The sequence below is a fragment of the Dromiciops gliroides genome, chromosome 4 (assembly GCF_019393635.1).
Source record: "Dromiciops gliroides isolate mDroGli1 chromosome 4, mDroGli1.pri, whole genome shotgun sequence".
NCBI classification, from domain to species: domain Eukaryota; kingdom Metazoa; phylum Chordata; class Mammalia; order Microbiotheria; family Microbiotheriidae; genus Dromiciops; species Dromiciops gliroides.
In genome coordinates, this window is record NC_057864.1 from 251,909,522 (window position 1) to 251,927,815 (window position 18,294).

General features: G+C 42.5%; 1 protein-coding gene across 7 annotated transcripts in view; it reads left to right on the top strand.

The window, feature by feature from the left end:
- Window positions 1-18,294, top strand: part of DAAM2 (dishevelled associated activator of morphogenesis 2) — a 164,965-nt gene that overhangs the window by 81,556 nt on the left and 65,115 nt on the right. The gene's annotated exons all lie outside the window — the stretch shown is intronic.

The window sequence follows — 18,294 nt, forward strand, 5'->3', positions numbered from 1 at the left end:
CTCAGTCATAAATTCTTCTCTTACTCCTAGATCTGACATGGACTTTTTTCATGTTTCTCTTATTTGTTTGTGATATCACTTTTATATCTAAAATATGTACCCATCTTGACCTTATCTTGGTATGTGATGTTAGATGTTGGTCTGTGCCAAGTTTCTGTCAGACTGTTGAGCAGGGATTCTTAACCTGGGGTCTAAGGATAAATTTTTGCAGTTCTTGCAACTTGGGTGGGTAAAATATTATAACATCTTTATTTTTAATAACCTCTAAATGAAATTTAGAATTTTCTTTTCATTTACAAATGTAAGCAACAAATTTTATTCTGGAAAGGGGTCCATAAGCTTCTTCAAAATGCCAGTGATTTCCATAACACAAGAAAGGTTAAGAACCCCTATACCTAGAGGATTGGAATGGGTCTGATCAGGTGAAATGTGATAAGGATAAATGTAAAATCTTACACTTGGGTATTAAAAATCAACTTCACAAGTCTAAGATGGCAAACAACAGTTAGACAACAGTTTTTCTAAAAAAGATTTAGGAGTGTTAGTATACTTCGAGCTCAATATACATCAGTAGTGTGATATGGCAGCCAAAAAAGCAAATACAATCTTGTGCTACAGTAAGAGTGTCATGGCTGCCAAGAATATGTAGGTGATAGGCTATAAGTTCCTTGAGAGCAGGGATTGTCTTTTGCCTCTTTTTGTATCCCTATCCCTTAGCATAGTGCCTGGTACATAGTAGGTGCTTAATAAATGTTTTGTGCTGATGCATAGAAGGTGCTTAATAAATGTTTTAAGGACAGCTAGGTGGTGCAGTAGATAGACTGCTGGGTCTAGAGTCAAGACCTAACTTCAAATCCAGCTTCAGACACTTACTAGCACAGTACTGTCACTTGGACTTGATGACCCATTAAGGTCCTTTCTAGCCAGATGAGTTTCTGATAAGGATAGGGACTGGGCTTTGACTTCATTAGTCTAGAAAATTTCCAAGTGGAAGAAATTCCCTTTACCAATTAAGGTCACCACTTTTACTTCAACTGCCTTAGAGAGTTCCCTAAAGCACTAAGGGGTTTTTGTGATTTGCCAAGGTCCACATAGCCTGTATATGTTAGAGGCAAGAGTTAAAGTAGGGTCTTCCTGGTCTTGGGAATGGATTTCATAGTTTCTGGGAAAGTGTGAAAAATAGACCCCCTCTCACACCAACACATTTCTCATGCTCTCCATAACTTTGGTAGACCAGACTTGAGATGGATACAGTTTAAAGGAAGTAATCTAACTTATCAAGAGGATATTAAGTTTCATGTCTAGAGTTCATGTGGGAATATTTTTGTTCTTTCCCAGTGAGGGGAGGGAGAAACAGTGCTTGAAACCCAGTCCAGTGGCATAGCATTGTGATGATGAGGATGTCCAGTTTTGAGAAGGGCTTCTCAACTTATCCATTACCTGTTTATCTACTGGACCAGCTAGGTAGTTCAGTGGATAGAGTACCAGACCTGGAGTTGGGAAGATCCACTTTCCTGAGTTCAAAAATACCCTCAGATACTTACTAGCTGCATGATTCTGGCAAGTCACATCACCCTGTTTGCCTCAGTTTCCTCATCTATAAAATGAGCTAGAGAAGGAAATGGAAAATCACTCCAGTATTCGTGCCAAGAAAACCCCCAAAGGAGTGATGAAGAATTGGACATGACTGAAAATTACTAAACTGCCATCCCATTAGTTCTAGTCTTGTCCTGGAAGAGACAGCCTCTCCATCACTGTCTGGTCCAGTTCCTGGGCTGCAAACCAGGCTCCCTATTGCCTGGGACATCTGTTTTCATTTGCCCAGATAATTTGGCCCTATTTTCTAAGGATTCCACTCAACATTTGGAAGGTCCGTGATGCTACTCTGTTATATACTCTGTTCTTAAAAATCGTCCCCGACTTCCTTTCACTTCATTCCTTTTTCTTCATGGGATTACAGATTAAATTCCTCATTGTCAGAACTATAAAAAGTTAGGGAAGTAGAAAGGGGCAGGATTATTTAAGAGGTACAAATGGAGAGGAGAGCAAGGGACTCTAGCATATGGAACTATAACCCTAGTGACTATGGGGTGCTTTCCCTACCTACGGGGTAATTTATACTTTACTTTTCTAGGGGGAATCGATGTTAATCTATGCAAATGTTTTAAGCATCTCCTATGTTCTAGGCACTGATAGGTGCTGGGGAGAGAATGACCAAATTGAAACAGTCTGTACCCTCAAGAAGCTTACCTTCTTTGGAGGTAGATAATAGCAAAAATTTAATAGTCTACCAGTGAAGAAATCATAGCCACCTGAGTCTGGTTTTTTGAGAATGTTCCTACTACCTGTCTTAGGAAGTCTATTAAGGGCTTTTTAAGGGAAATATCAAAAGGTTGAATCTAAAATATGAATTAAGAGAAAGGAAGGATCAAAGGCAAGATTTGACTTACTATATTTGGACTATGTAACTTGGACTATCAGGAAAGCTGAGTGCTGCAGAATCAATGCTTTTTGAATTGTGCTGCTAGAGATGACTTTTGAGATTCACTTGGACAGGAAGGAGATCAAATCAGTCAATATGTAAAGAAGTTAATTCAGCCTGTTCACTGGAAGGTCACATACTGAAGCTGAAGCTTAAATACTTTGGCCTCATAAATGAAGAAGATGAGAGTCATTAGAAAAGACCCTGGTGTTGGGAAAGATTGAAGGAAAAAGGAAAGAGGGACAGCAGAGGATGAGATGGATAGATAATGTCATGGAAGTGACAAATATGAACTTGCACAGACTTTGAGAGATAGTAAAGGTTAGAAGGGCCTGGCATGCTATGGTCCATGGGATCATGAAGAGTTGGACATGAATAAGTGACTCAACAACAATAACAATAACAAGGAGGAGGTTGGGAACCATTGCAAGATTCTGAGGTAAGGATAGAGGGAACCAGAATGATACTTTAAAGGAAAACCATACTGAGATTTGTTTGCTGATTAAAATGAAGTGGAAAAAGACTAGAATTAGAAAGAGTAGGTAGGGGGCATTTACACTAATGCAGGCCTGAAATGATATAAACCTAGACTAAGTCTGTGGTATGGAAGTGGAACTGTAGCATCTGATCAAAAGAAGCAAGGAAGGAAGGGAGAGAGAGAGAGGGAGGAAGCACTTATTAAGTACCTACTATTTGCATAGTACTCTGCTAAGTGCTTTACAAATATCTCCTTTGATGCCTACAACAACCCTGGGGGATAGGTGCTATTGTTATTCTTGTTTTATAGCTGAGGAAACTGAGTCTAAGAGTAGTTATATGACTTGCCCAGGATCGCAGGCAAGCTAATAAATGTTTGAGGCTGGATTTGAACTTCAGTCTCTCTTGACTCCAGTCCCAGCATTCTAGCCACTGTACTATCTGGCTGTTGGATGAGATATGGAAGGCAAAATCCAGAGAAAATTGACTGTGACTATAAGCTTGTATCATTAGTTAATGGGAGTTGGTGCAATTCATGAAGAAGATGGAAGGAAGTGGTGGTGATGCTGGGGTAAGTCTATATGAGGGAAAGCAAGTTGTATGATACTTCTGTTATCATCAAGTTTCCTACCAAACCAGTTTAGATTTCAGGAGTGGCTTGACTGAATGAAGCTGAAAAGTAGAGATGAGCCCTTCTGGGTGTCTGGGTCAAGTTTGTGATTACTTTAATGACTTCTCACCTTTCAACTGAGAGCTGTAAGATAGAAAGGAGTGAAATATAAGTACAATAATCCTACAACCCTACCATCCCTTTTGAGGCCTCCCCTTGCTTCCATTCAAGGATATACTCAAATTCCAAATTCAATCAATCAGTCAGCAAACACCTAATAAGCATTTAAAGTATGCTAAACTGAGAATTACAAAGAAAGGGAGAGAAAGTTAAGGAGCTTCTATTATTTAAAAAAAAAACAACAACAACAAACAGGAGGCAGCTAGGTGGTGCAGTGGATAAAGCACTAGCCTTGGATTCAGGAGGACCTGAGTTCAAATTTGACCTCAGACACTTGACATTTACTAGCTGGATGACCCTGGGCAAGTCACTTAACCCTCGTTGTCTCCCCCCACCCCGCCCAAAAAAAAAATAGGACTCAGTATTTCCTATCTCATCCAGGCTAGAAGTATAGGGATTACTTACTGATGTGTTGCAACTACCCAATGGCCTGATCTCAAGAATGCCAAATCTGCTCCATTTCTGATCTGGTCAGTTTACTTCTCTTTACACAATCTGGTCTCCCTCTTCTCACCTCCCAACACTTAGTTGCATATCATATTAATGCAGACACATGGTTGGGACGGCTCCATTGCAGCTCAGAACTCCTGAGCTCAGGAGATTTGGCAGCCTCAGCCTCTCCAGTGATGGGGATTACAGGTGCACATTACCATACCTGACAAATAGCTCACATTCTAATGAGAAGAATAACACACAGGAACAATTATGAATGTACAAGATACATCCGGAGTAGTTTCTAATACTGGGCTTGGGGAGGGAGTGGAGGAAGAGACCCAACACCCTCATTTCACAACACATTGCAATATGATAATTCCAATTCCAATCAATCAGATAGTCTCCAAGTCCCAATGGCCATTAAGAGATAGGGATTCCCCAACAAAGGTTTGGTTTCCAAAAATGAGGTGGCCCAACACAGTTCAGTTCTATTGGGAAGTGTGTGTGTGGAGGGAATGAACAGCAGCGGCAGTGTTGTCCAGTGGCTGCTGTGTGGGAACGGAAAAGAGGTATGAGAGAAAATATGTTGTTAGGTTGAGTCAAGCAGTGGGGTGGGGCTGGACATCTCTGGGGAACCCCATGACACTGCAGGGATAGCATTCGGGACTGATAGAATCAGAAAGGATTCCATGCTCTACAGCCTCCAGGTTGATTTGCTTTCCTAGGCATCTGATTTCCCCATTCCCATAACCATCTATAAATAGGGCTCTATCCTCCCAACCTGTACCAGGGGCAGACATTAGATTTGGAAGGGACCGCCCCAAAATAGTCCATTGTGGTGATGAAGAAACTGAGATTGGGGGAAAAGAAGGGACATGGCCAGTCACACTAATTAACTAATTAGTAACAGAACGTGGACTCCAGGCTTCTAATCTGATTCTCTGCTCCCTAAAAAAGAGGTAGCAGTAGTGGTGGTGGTGGTGGTGGTGGTAGGGGGCTGTATGTAGTAATCAAGGCTTCATGACAACTGAGAGTCTGTGAGGTCATCACTAGAGGGAGTGTGGGGGGTGGAGGAGGGAAAAAGCCTTTATTAAACCAGGCACTGTGCTAAGCACTTTGATAATATTATCTCATCTGATCCTTGAAACAATCTTGGGAAGTATTGGTCTTATCCCCATTTTACAGTTGAAGAGACTGAGGCAAACGGTGATTAAGTGACTTGTCCAGTGTGATGCACAGTTATTAAGAGTCTATGTTCAAATTTGAACTCAGAGCTTCCTGACATCAGGCCTAGTGCTCTATCCACTGGGACACCTAGTTACCATCAGGCTTTCCAACAGTCATACTGTACAAACTGTAAGCAGAGGGAGTTGGGCCTTATAAGTCACTTCTAGTTTGTATTTTCATTGGGCTACATGCATAAAGAAGGTATCTTTGAACCTGAAGGACAATATGATACAGCTTGATAGCTGTCCTCCCCTGACACTGCCCAAACCCAGGAGAAGGAATGTGTTGGCGTTCCAGTGTTTATGTCCAGCAGGGCCCTAAAGTATAAACAGGACGTTTTCCAATGTGAATTCAGGATGATAGAAACGACTAGAAATCCTGTCTAGGCCTCACTCAGTGGTATGCAGAAGCACTTTGGATGTTCCCCCCTTTTTTGCCACTCCACCTACCCCCACTCCCCTCCCCCAGCTCTGATTTCTCTGATTAGCATAGTACACAGCCTTGGATTAAACAAAAAATGGAAGAAGAAATGGCTGTTCTTGTCATCCACAATGGCTTTGGTATGTGCAAAAGCTGGCTTTGCTGGGGTTGATGCTTCCTGGACTACATGCCTCTCTGTTGTTGGGATGCACAAGATGTCAGGGTGTCATAATTGGAATGGGACAGAAGGACATTTATATTAGTGATGAGGCCCAGAGCAAGAGAGGTATCCAAGATAGATTATGAAATATCCCATTGACCCAACTGGGATGACATGGAGAAAATCTGGCATTAGACCTTCTATAATGAGCTTTATATAGCCCCTGAGGAACACTCTGTTCTCTTAACAGAAGCTCCCTTAAATCCCAAGGCCAATAGAGAGAAGATGACAGAGATAATGTGTGAGATCTTCAACACCCCAGCCACACATGTGACTGATTAGGCTTTGTTGTCACTATATGCCTCTGGTCAAACTATTGGTATCATAATGGACTCTGGTGATGGTGTCACCCACACTTTGCTCATCTGTTAGGGTTGTTCCCTTCCCTATGCCATCCTTCTTCTTGACTTGGCTGGCTGTGACTTGTCAGACTCGCTCATGAAAATACTGACAGAAAGAAGGTATAGCTCACACCCCCAGCTGAAAGGGAAATTGTTCATGACACCGAGGAGAAAGTGTGCTATGTTGCCCTGGACTTTCGAACAGGGGATGACCACTGCTGTTTCATCCTCTTCCCTAGAGAAGAGCTTTTAGCTTCCTGGTGTCCATGTGGTCACTATTGGCAATGAGAGATTCAGGTGTCCAGTGGACCTCTTAAAACCATCCTTCCTGGGTAAGGGATCCTGTGGCATTCATGAGACTACTCTCAATTCTATCATGAAGTGTGATGTTGATATTCAAAAAGATCTCTGGGCCAACACAGTATTGTCTACCATGGTTTTTTGTTGTTCAGTCATATTTCAGTAGTGTCTGACACTCTGTGACCCTGTTTGGGGTTTTCTTGGCAGAGATGCTGAAATGGTTTGCCATTTCCTTCTCCAGCTCATTTTACAGATGAGGAAACTGAGGCAAACATGGTGAAGTGACTTGCTCAGGGTCACACAGCTAGTAAGTGTCCAAGGCCAGATTTGAACTCAGGAAGATGAGTCTTCCTGACTTCAGGCCTGGCACTCATAGTATCCACTGTGCCACCTAACTGACAATTCAGAAAGAAATCACAGCCCTGGTATCTAGAACAATGAAAATCAAGATCATTGCTTTCCCTTATCATAAGCATTCCATCTGGATTGGTAGTTCTATTCTGGCATCTCTCTCTACCTTCCAGCAGATGTGAGTCAACAAGCAGAAAGAAATATGATGAATCTGGCCCATCCATTGTTCATCGCAAATGTACCTAAATGGATTGCTGGAAGATGCGTATGATTTCCTGCAAGAATATTCACAAAGCAAAAATTTGCCCTTGCAAAATATACACCTCATGTTAGCCTCATGAAACTGGAATAAGCCCTTTAAAAAAAAGAAACTTGTCCTTGGGGAAGGTTTTATCTGATATTCAGCACTTTTTTAGATTGTTAAACTGTTAGTGATTTGACCTCATATTCAAGTTAACAGTTGTTCCCTTGGTGTACATTTTAACATACCTTGTACATATCTTTAGCATAAATCCTAATACAGGGCACTTCATTTCAACAGGTAAGGCTAAGAGTTAACTTCTATAGAGAACTGTCCTGATAATATGGCAATATAGTATCTAGCTGGTTGACTTTCAATGACTGTAACAGTTTAGTTCTATAAAGCATCAGATTTGTACAGGGTAACTAAAGGTCAGTTTTCCAGCATCTATAAAAAGCTGACTTGCAGAATTTCTCTCCTAAGGCTGGCAACAGTTTATTAAATGTGTGCTCACCATCCTAGCAGGAATATATATTGAATCAAAGTATTAGGAACCAGTTTTTTTTTTTCTTAACCCACTCTTTTCCCCTAATGTCATGGGGCTAAATTACTCAAGTGTTGCAAAAAGGTTTGCATGTACAACTTGCAAATTTGTGTACTTAGTTAATTTATGTGAGATTTTTGTATGTTACCTTAATGTTTTCACATTACAGTAGAATGCCAAAATTTGTAAGTCATCCTAAGAGTTGACAGTTGTAATGCCCAACACTTCATTGTGTAAAGAAAAATAAAAATGCTTTGAGTGATCAGAAAAGAAGGGGAAAAAAAGAAAAGAAGAAAAGAAGAAAAATGAAACAAAGAAGAGAAATTCAGTCTAGAGGTTCTGGTGAGAAAGAAAAAAGAATTAGGAGAGACTGGAGGGTCCATTGTTTTGCTGATGCAAAAGTGATGGAGCCTTGAGTCTCAAAGATTATGCCATACTGGATATCCCTAGCCTTGTCCTACACAGATGACTATTGGATCTTTTCTTCAGGAATAGAGACAAACAAAATAACTAAGAGCATGGAGCTTGGAGGAGTGGAAAGAGGAGAAACTGTATACCTACATTACACTGTGTTGAGACATATCCTTAACAATGGGAGGCACCATGCTACACTTGAAAGAACACTGGGTTTCCAGTTAAACAACCTAGGTTCAAATCAAGCTTCTACTACTTCCTACCTGTGTGACCTTGGGGGAAAATTGCTTAATCTCTCTGGACCTCAGTTTCCTCTCCCATAAAATGGGGGACTCTTTGACCTCTAAAGTCCCTCTCAGCTCCATGATCTATGAGCCAGGACCTGGAGGGAAAACACATAACTATGGTGTGAGAAGAGAATTTAGACCTGGAAGGGATTTTAGAGATTACTGAATCCTGCTTCCATGTTTTATAGAGAGCTAATCTGAGGCCCAGAGATATTACTTGGGCACAGTCATACAGAAAGTAGGAGATTGGGGGGGGCAGCTAGGTGGCGCAATGGATAGAGCACCAGCCCTGGATTCAGGAGGACCTGAGTTCAAATCCGGCCTTAGACACTTAACACTTACTAGCAGTGTGACCCTGGGCAAGTCACTTAACCCCCAATTGCCTCACTTAAAAAAGAAAGAAAAAGAAAGTAGGAGATCTGGGATTCTAATCTACATACTCCTCTAAGAAATGTAATAATTTTATCTCATTGAGTTTCACTCCCTTTCCCTAGAAACCTTTAATAAAAACAGGAGAGACTCCCTTCCTTACCTCCCATCTGTATGAACTGGGAAAGAGGCCATTCTACCTAGGGGCAGGATGGCAGAGTGGCCTCCTCTTTGGAGAAGAGACCCTGAGCAGAGAAGCCTATGTCTCCCTTACCATCTCTGAAAAGGGTGGGGAGTAAGTGAGAAAGGCCTCAAAGTCCCTGAAAAGCTGAGAGTTCAGAAAAATGCCAAGTTGGGAATTTTCATTTTCTTCTTTCCTCACCCTCCCCAAAACCTCATCTCTGGCCTCCATAGGATTGATTCATTCACACCCTCCAGCCTACTTCTAGAAGGCGCCCTGGGGGTAGGGAGTAGGAGTGGGGTGGATAGGAGGGAGGGTTGGCAGGACCAGTTTCTCAGAGAGGATTCTGGATCAGACTTTGCCTTCTCTGTCTTTCCCAGAGCAGAGGGGAAAACCACTTTTTTTTTTTTTTTGGGCGGCAGCTAAAAATAGAACCCCAGTCCTGGAAAGAGAGCTTGGTTATTTCAAAAGTGCTATCCCCCCCCACCCCCTTGTCCCACCCAGCCTACTAAAGGAAGGGCTCACATACTAAGTTCTGTGCTCAGAATGGAACCTGAGACCTCCAAGAGAAATGAACAATATCTCACTGTGTTTCATATTTGGAAAGTGATATATACCACTGCAAGTTAGCAACATAGATTGAAAACTCCCTGTCTGCATAACTTTGTTATGGGAGTAAGTGGGGGAGATGTAGACAACTTTCAGAAAGCTGATTAATTAGGGAGATATGGTACCTTTCCTCAGGAAGCCCATAGTCTGATGGGAGACAGAAGATATTTCATTGCCCCATTTAGAAGTCCCCAGAAATGGTTCTAAGCCCTTAAAATGATTCCCCTTCTAGTGGAAGAGACAGTGCATGTATGAAGTCATGCATGAAATAATATATATGATGCTATATGTACGTGACAAAGGACTACTGTAAAATACTTAAAATTAATATGTAGATGAAAATTAATAGAGTATCGACTGAGAGAAGTAGTATTATTTAGCATGTAGAATTATCTCCAGATTTGGAATCAGAGGTCCTGGGTTCAAATCTAGCTCTATTACTTAATTTTTGTTTGAGCTTGGACAAATAACATATTCTCTGGGCCAACTTTTTCACCTGTAAAATGAAAGTTTGGGAGTAAATTAACCCTAAAGTTCCTTTCAGTTTGAATTCATGTGATCCTCTGAGAAGAAAAATATTAGAATAAAAGAATGATGAGAGTTAGGTATGACCAATCAAAGACTTTCTAGAAGAAGCAAGTCTTGAAGGAAATTTTGCAGGATGGTGATTTCTAAATTAATTGCTGGACAAACCCTAGGAGGGAAAGGTTTATGTAAGGATGCGGAGGCAAGAATAAATAAATAACGGGGGTGGCTAGGTGGCACAGTGGATAGAGCACCTGCCCTGGAGTCAGGAGGACCTGAGTTCAAATTCAGCCTCAGACACTTGACATATACTAGCTGTGTGACCCTGGGCAAGTCACTTAACCCCAATTGCCTCACCAAAAAAAAAAAAAAAGAATAAATAGATAATAGGTAAGAGAAGTGCCAGGCTAGACAGTGAGGTCTATGCCCTTCAACGGTAGTAACCTGGGCACTTATTAAGCTTTACTCCCTTCATTAATCCACTTAACCTCTCTGAGTTTTGGTTTCCTCATCTGTGAAAAGGCAGCTAAAAACCCATGGCCTACCTCACAGGATTGTTCCAGAGAATGCACTTTATGCATTGTAAATTGCTAATTGTGCATTGTTATTGTTCATTGGATAGCTGGGCCTCAGAGCTCAGTTTCTGCGTGACCCTCTGCAGCACACAAATGGTCAGATATATGGGACGCTCTGGGCCCGTGAAACAGGAAATGGTTTGCATTCCTTGTTTTCCCCACAGCAGCTTTGGAAAGAGCCAGGCCCAACTCCCAGACCCCAGGGGCCTCCAGGGACCCCATGGAAAAAGGAGAGCAGGAGAGGAATGTCTCAGGCCCTGGGAGTCGGGGCAGCTCTGCCTTCAGACCAGGACATCCTCCTCCTCCCTCTTCCCCTCTTCCCTTTTCCCTGTAGTCGCCCTTTCTCTGTTAGAGTTATGACAAAACAACAAAGTCAATAACCAGCATTCATAAGTTTGTCCTGCCATCTCCAAAGAGCATCATGGGAAGGCAGAACAGCTACTTAGCACATCCTTGAGTCTTTCCAAAGATTATTCAGCAAATCCAGCCAGGAGAGTCACAGAGCTAAAAGGGACCCTGAGAGATCATCTCCCCTTATTTTACAGATGAAACTGATGTACATGAAGTGATTTGCCCTGGATTACACAGGTAGTAAGTGGCAGAGATGGGATTTGAACTGAGAATCACCTGACTCCAAATCCATGGTACCATAGTATCACTAAAGGCCACAATGATAAGAGCAAAGGAAAGAGGATGTGAAAGAAGTATCTGCAGCAGGGTCAGCTAGAGCCATTTTTAGTTGTTACATAGCTATTTTTCAGTCATGTCTGACTCTTTGGGACAACTTTTAGGTTTTCTTTGCAAAGATACTGGAGTGGTTTGCTTTTCCTTCTCCAGTGCATTTTGCAGATGAAAAACTGAGGCAAACAAGTATTAAGTGACTTGCCCAGGGTCATGCAGCTAGTAAGTATCTGAAGCCAGATTTGAACTCAGGAAGATGAGTCTTCCAGACTCCAGGCCCAGGCCCAGCTCTCTGTCCACTGCACCACCTAGCTGCCTTCCATTTTTATAGTGTACTTCTTACAGTTTGGAAACAGGAACTGAAATCTTTTGCACAGAAGGACCAAAACCATTGTGGGGTGAAGTTGTTGATCAAGGCCCAGGGTGAGGAGTCTTGAAGTCTGAGTCCTGCATTCATTCTATGTCTGCTTCCAAGTTAAAGAAGAGGAGAAGAGGGACAGCTAGGTGGTGCAGTGAATAAAGCACCAGCCCTGGATGAGTTCAAATCCGGCCTCAGACACTTGACACTTACTAGCTATGTGACCCTGGGCAAGTCACTTAACCTCAATTGCCTCACAAAAATAAAAAAAAAAGAAGAGGAGAAGAGGCTGTGGGGATTGGTGTCTGATTGTAATTCCATTTAATAGATATTTACTAAATGCCTATACTTGCAAGGTGAGTGTTTGGAGCGAGAGACTCAGGAGGAGCTTGCATATGCCCTCAAGGAGTCCCTCAACAAGAGATTGAAAAATATAACAGGTACCATCCATTTGGGATAAAAACCTGACAAGAATCAGAGGGAGGGACTTTAATAGATTCCTTCCAACGTTCTCACTTTATGGTTCTTGTCTGTGTTTTGGGATGTTTTGAGGAGTGCCGAAGGGGAAACTCTTGAATGTACAGGGGTTGTTGTTCATCCTTTGTTTTCAAAGAGGACCAATGACATCATGGCTTTAACTCATCAGGGAATGGAGAGGACTGAAGGAAAAGGACTAAAGGAGAGAATGGAGCTGTTTAGTATTGGAGAAGCAGGAATAGATAGAAACCTAAATTATAGACACAGAGGGAAGGGTTTGCAAATGTAAATTAATATCTTATTAAAAACATTATTTATTAATGTTAAAAAAACATTTTTAAATAACTTCTCTGTGCCAGGCACTGTTCTGGGCATTGTAGATAGAAATACAAAAATGAGAAGGCCCTTGACCTCAAGAGGCTTATATTTTACTGGGGTGGGAGGGGGGATATATGTTCACAGATAAAGGAATATAGGATCTATATAAAATAAAGGTAAAGTGCATGAGGGAGACTAACAACTATGGGAGTTAGGAAAGGTTCAGTTAGTACCTGAAATTCTTCCTTCCTTCCTTGAAGGAATCTAAGGGTTCCAGGAGGGAAGAGATAAGGAGGGGAAGAATTACAACCACTGGTGACATCTTGGGCAAAGGCTTAGAAGAAAAAGGTTAAATGGGGAAAGAACAAGGAGAGATATATCGTTATAGCTGGCACATGGAGTCTGTTAGGGGAAAATCATATGTACCAAGTGATTCTAAGTATACTTGGAAAGAAGGGTTGGAGCCAGACTGTGAAGAACTTTAAATCCCAACCAGAGGAATTTATATTTTATCCTAGAATCAATAAAGGATCATTGAAGCTTCTTGTGTAGGGGATGACATGGTCAGAGCTGCACTTTAGGAATTGCCAGACAAGAGATAGATGGATTGGAGGAGGGAAAGCCTGGAATTGGAGACACTAATCAGGAGACTCTTGTAATAGCCCAGACTTGAGGTGAAAAGGACCAGAACTTGGGTAATTTGAGTAGATAGAAAAGGCTAGGGGTGAGGGATGTGCGGGAGAGAGAGCTCATAAGGTGCTGCTGGTTAGATATGGGTGAAGGGCAAGAGGGAAGAGCTATGGATAATTCTTAGGTTGGAAACCTAGTTACTGGAAGAATAATAATGTGCCTGACAGAAATAGGAAAATTAGGAGGAGGAGGGATTGGGGTTAAGGGATAAGATTAGACAATGAGTTTTGTTTGAACACATTGCGCTTGAGACACCTGTGAGGCATCTCAGTGTCCAGTAGACAGGAGAGACCCATGAAAGAAGTAGGGGCTGGATGTGTTGATGCATTGGCATGGAGAGTATAAATTGACTCTGTGGGAGCTGGTGGGATCCCCTAAATCCATATGACTATAGTTCTAGTTTGTTGTTTTCAGTCTTCCATTACCTATTTTCCCACTCTGATTAGCTCCCAACCCTGTTGTGGTAAGGTCTTCCAGAATCCTCCAAGCATCACCTGCTAAAGTTAGCAAAGGTATGTTAGAAAGAACACTGGAACTGGAGTCAGAGGACCAGGGTTCAAATCTTGCCTCTTATACTTATTACCTGTGTGATCTCAGTTAAGTCCCTTAGCCTCTCTAGGCCTCAGTTTCCTCATCTGTAAAATGAGAGTTGAACTAGATGACTGACTTTCAAGGTCCCTTCAAACTGTATATTTTGAGCCTCTGAACACTTTCCTCTAGACCCACCCTATCATCCACACTGTCCAGGGGAGCTGAGATAGCTGAATCTCCTTTATATGCCTTACTTAAAAATGGCTTTGAGTCTAAGACAAAACACAGCTGGAACTTGTCTGTCTGCTCCCTAGACCTTGGATCTCAGGCAAGGACAACTTCTCTAAAGTGGGTCTGACACGTCCCTAAAATACCAGGTCACTCCTGTTCTTTTCCTGTTTGGAAAAGGGCAGACGGTTCAGGTTACCAACTAGGCTCCAAGGCACAGTGCCATCATCCTCTGAGGGATTCTGATATTCAGGAAATCTAGAGCTAGGAGGATTCTAGAGTTGTTGGAAGGGAGGAGAGGGAAGACAGACTCAGTATGTCTTACTGATGGAGGAGAGAGAAACAACTCTAACGATCTTAGGTCCTTTCCAGCCTTTTCTTTCCCAGTCTATTGGGATACTTAGCTAATGGTACAGTTCTGAAGTTAAGTAAAGGGGAGGAGTCCACTCTGGGAGATAGAATAGAGGGAAGAAATTCAGTGAAGTGGAGCCGTGCCCAAGGCATTGGACATTCTCAACTCTCCTTGGTGATCTCATTAGCACTCAGTTAACAGAAGCAGCTAGGTGGTGAAGTGGATAGGGCTCCATGCCTGGCATCAGGAAGATCTGGGTTCAAATCCAGCCTCAGACACTTGCTAACTGTGTGACCTTCAGTTTTCTTTACTGTAAATGGGAATAATAATAGCAACTGCCTCTTACCGTTGTTGAGAGGATCAAATAAGATAAGAATTGTAAAGTGCTTAGCACAGTGCCTACTGACACATAGTAAATGCTATATGAATGTTATCTATTACTACGATTATCATCATTTTCACTATGCAGATGACTACCAAATCTAGATTTCCAGCCTTGGTTTCTCTCCTGAATTATAGTCTGGTGTTACCAATGCGACTTTTTAGACTCAAAATCTCCCACATGGAACCCATTATCTTGACCCCTAATCTATTCTTCTTTCCCCTTTCTGTCGAGAGCACCACCATCTTTCTAGTCATGCAGATTAAAAACCTCAGTGGCAGCTCAACTTCTTGGTCTCCCTCACCCCATATATCCAGTCAGTTGTCAAGTCTTGTTGTTCCTGACGCACTTCTTTCTCATCTGGGCCCCTTCTCCCCATTCACACAGCTACCACTGTATTTCAGGTCCTCATCACCTCTCACCTTAACAATTGCATTAGGCCTCTCATTGGTCTCTCTGCCTCAAGTCTTCCCCTTCCATCTCCTCCAATCCATTCTCTGTATAACTACTACTCTGTGCCAAGGCGGGTATGTGGGGTGTTCAGGAAGGACTGCAACTTCTGGTGTGAGGGCTTGCTGAGACCTTTTCAGGGCTGTTCATCTACCTTTGGTATCCACCATTTGCCCAACTCTCACCTATGGCTCCAAGAAGTTGTAGCATGTGCAGCGGCCACACCCCCACCAACACCTTTTCGGCACATGGGCTAAGCCAGGTTGAGGGCAACTGACCTTGTTAGTGAGTTAAGGTGATGTCTACTCCAACATGTGAAGACTTCCCTGGGCAGAGTGGGTGATGAGAACAATTTGTTCCAACAGCCATGAAGGCAGCTGAAGCAGGTGCTGTGGAGCACTTAGAGCTTAGTCAAACATCGAAGATGCCAAGGTCATCCACTGCATCTGGGCCATTGACAGTCGTCTTGACTTTTGTCTTGGCACTAGACTTTGATGACTTTGGAAGAGAGAATCAGGTTGATGACTGTACAGCTCTGCCTCATAAATCCAATTCATGCAGTCAAGATATGACCTGTAATGTCATTGCTCTTCTTCGTAGGGCAAACAGCCACAACAACTCTGTGCCAAGTGATGTCCTTAAAGCATAGATCTGACCATGTTACTCTTACCCAACAGGCTTCATTGGCTCCCCATTGCCCTTGGGTAGGATCAAATACAAACCCCTCTGATATTTAAAGCCTTTCACAACCTGGCTTCTGCCTACTTTTCCAGGCTTGTTATTATCATCCATCATTGTCCTTCACTCACTCTTTTGTCCAGTCAAACTGGTTTTGTTGCTGTTTTTCACACATGACATTTCATCTATAGTTTCTATGTCTTTGCCTTTCTATGTCTGGAATTCATTCCCTCTTCACCTTCTCTTTTTAGAATCTCTAGTTTCCTTTAAAAGTCAGTTCAAATAGAGTTCTAGACCTGGAGACAGGACGACATGAGTTGCGGACTCAGACACTTACTCTGTGATCTCTGGACAAACGACTAACCTTTTTGGCTCTCTTAGTTTTCTCTTCTGTAAAATGGAGATAATAATAGTACATACTTCCCAGACTTGTGATGATAAAATGAGAGAATTCGTATAAAGCACTTTGCAGATCTTAAAGTGAGGCAGCTAGGTGATGTAGTGGATAAAGTGCCAATCCTAGAGTCAGGAAGACCCATCTTCCTGGGTTCAAATCTGGCTTCAGATACATACTGTGTGACCCTGAGCCAGTCACATCATCCTGTTTGCCTCAATTTTCTCATCTGTAAAATGAACTGGAGAAGGGATTGGCAACCCACTCCAGTATCTCTGCCAAGAAAACCCCAATTGGGGTCAGGAAGAGTCAGACATGACTGAAACAACTGAACAAGGACAACACTACCTGAAAGTGCTATGTAAGCGCTAGCTAAACTCAGTCACCAATTAAGACTGCTCAGTCCACAGGGTGGGATTTCCAAAACTGAATAGATCAACTTGCCTATGGACTGGAGGCATTTTTCTAGTGATCAGTTCCTGAGGGACTATTCCAGGTGAGGAATGGAGCCTCAGCAGAGTAGATGGCAAGATTTTCAGGGTGGATGACTAGGTAAGATGTGAAACAAGTTGATTGACTGATCAATCCACAGATTGCGAAGTCCATCTGGGTCTAGATTTGCTTGAATAATGAATCCCCTTGAGTAGCCCCATTGTTTTTGTTCTTACTGCATATTTCCATTGGGCTGGAATAAGTTACCATTATTTTATTTGAGTATAACCTCAAATAATGCGAATTTGAATACATCTGACCACTTCAGGGGATTCATTGTTTGTACTAATTGGGACCTGGCTGTAGTATTAGGAAGGACACTGGACTGGTTGGGGAATCTAGACAGGTCAGTTCTTTTCTATGCCTCAATATTCTTTGCAAGGAAGCTGGACTAGATAACCTAAAATTTGCCTTCCTGACCTAAAATTTGATTTCTGTTCTATGATATTAAAATGAATCTTTAATGAGAAAAAAAGGAGAAAGAATGCTTAGTAAGGGAAGAAGGAGTGGGTGATGGTATCCCCAGGACCGCAAACTCAGGAGCTGTCAAAAAAGTCCCTTAAAAGGGCAAACTATGCAGCACTCCCCTGAGTGCTGAGGACCCAGATTCCTCTCAACTTCCTGTTTGAAAGGTCTGTGACTACCCTGACCCCAGCTGGGCATGGGTAGCAATGGCTCCACTCCCACTCCTTTCTCTGGTTCCTGACACTCTCTCCCTCTTCAGGTCAGAGTTGGCAGCCAACACGCCAACTTGGTTAGTGGGGTGAGAGAGGAAGGGGGCAATTGGGACACCATAAAAGAAAGCCAGACACTGGCTTCCCAGATATCAACCCATCTATCCCCTGGGTCCCTATCTCACTATCATCCTAACCTCCTGTAACCTCTAGACATTCCCAACTGCGGTATGAGGGGGTCATTATGTCTTCTCAATACACAACACATCAGCCAAGCAACAGTTGTGTTTGGAGGCAGCTGAACAAAGAGGGTTGAATTGCATTCTTGTTAGGCACCCCAGGCTCCACATGTAGCAGGTATAATCACAGGTCATCTGGTTTAGTCTCGACAGAAAAGCTTGAATGAGGGGGAGGAGTTCAACCAGGGTAATAGAGGTTCAGCCAAGAAAAAATAGGCAAGCTAAGCTGGAGTCCAGTGCATGGGAGGGGGCCAATGTCAGGCAGTAAGCCAGAATCCCACAGAACTGAAGTGAGAGTTAGGCAGAGCAGTATGTGTACTGATGGGAAGATGTTTTGCTCAAAGAGTCTTTGCCTTGTTAAGGGCTAAAATTCTAGCTAAACTGTCTAAAATATCTAATGAGTGGTCGCCAATAAATTATAAGCTTTAGCAAGAGTTAGACTTTTAAGCATTTATTAAGGAGAATAAGAATTTGGTAAAGAGAGAGAGAAAGGCCTAGATTCCTATCTATTAAAGGGAGAGCACATTTCTAGCTCCGCTCTCCACCAGAGTCCAAAGCAAAG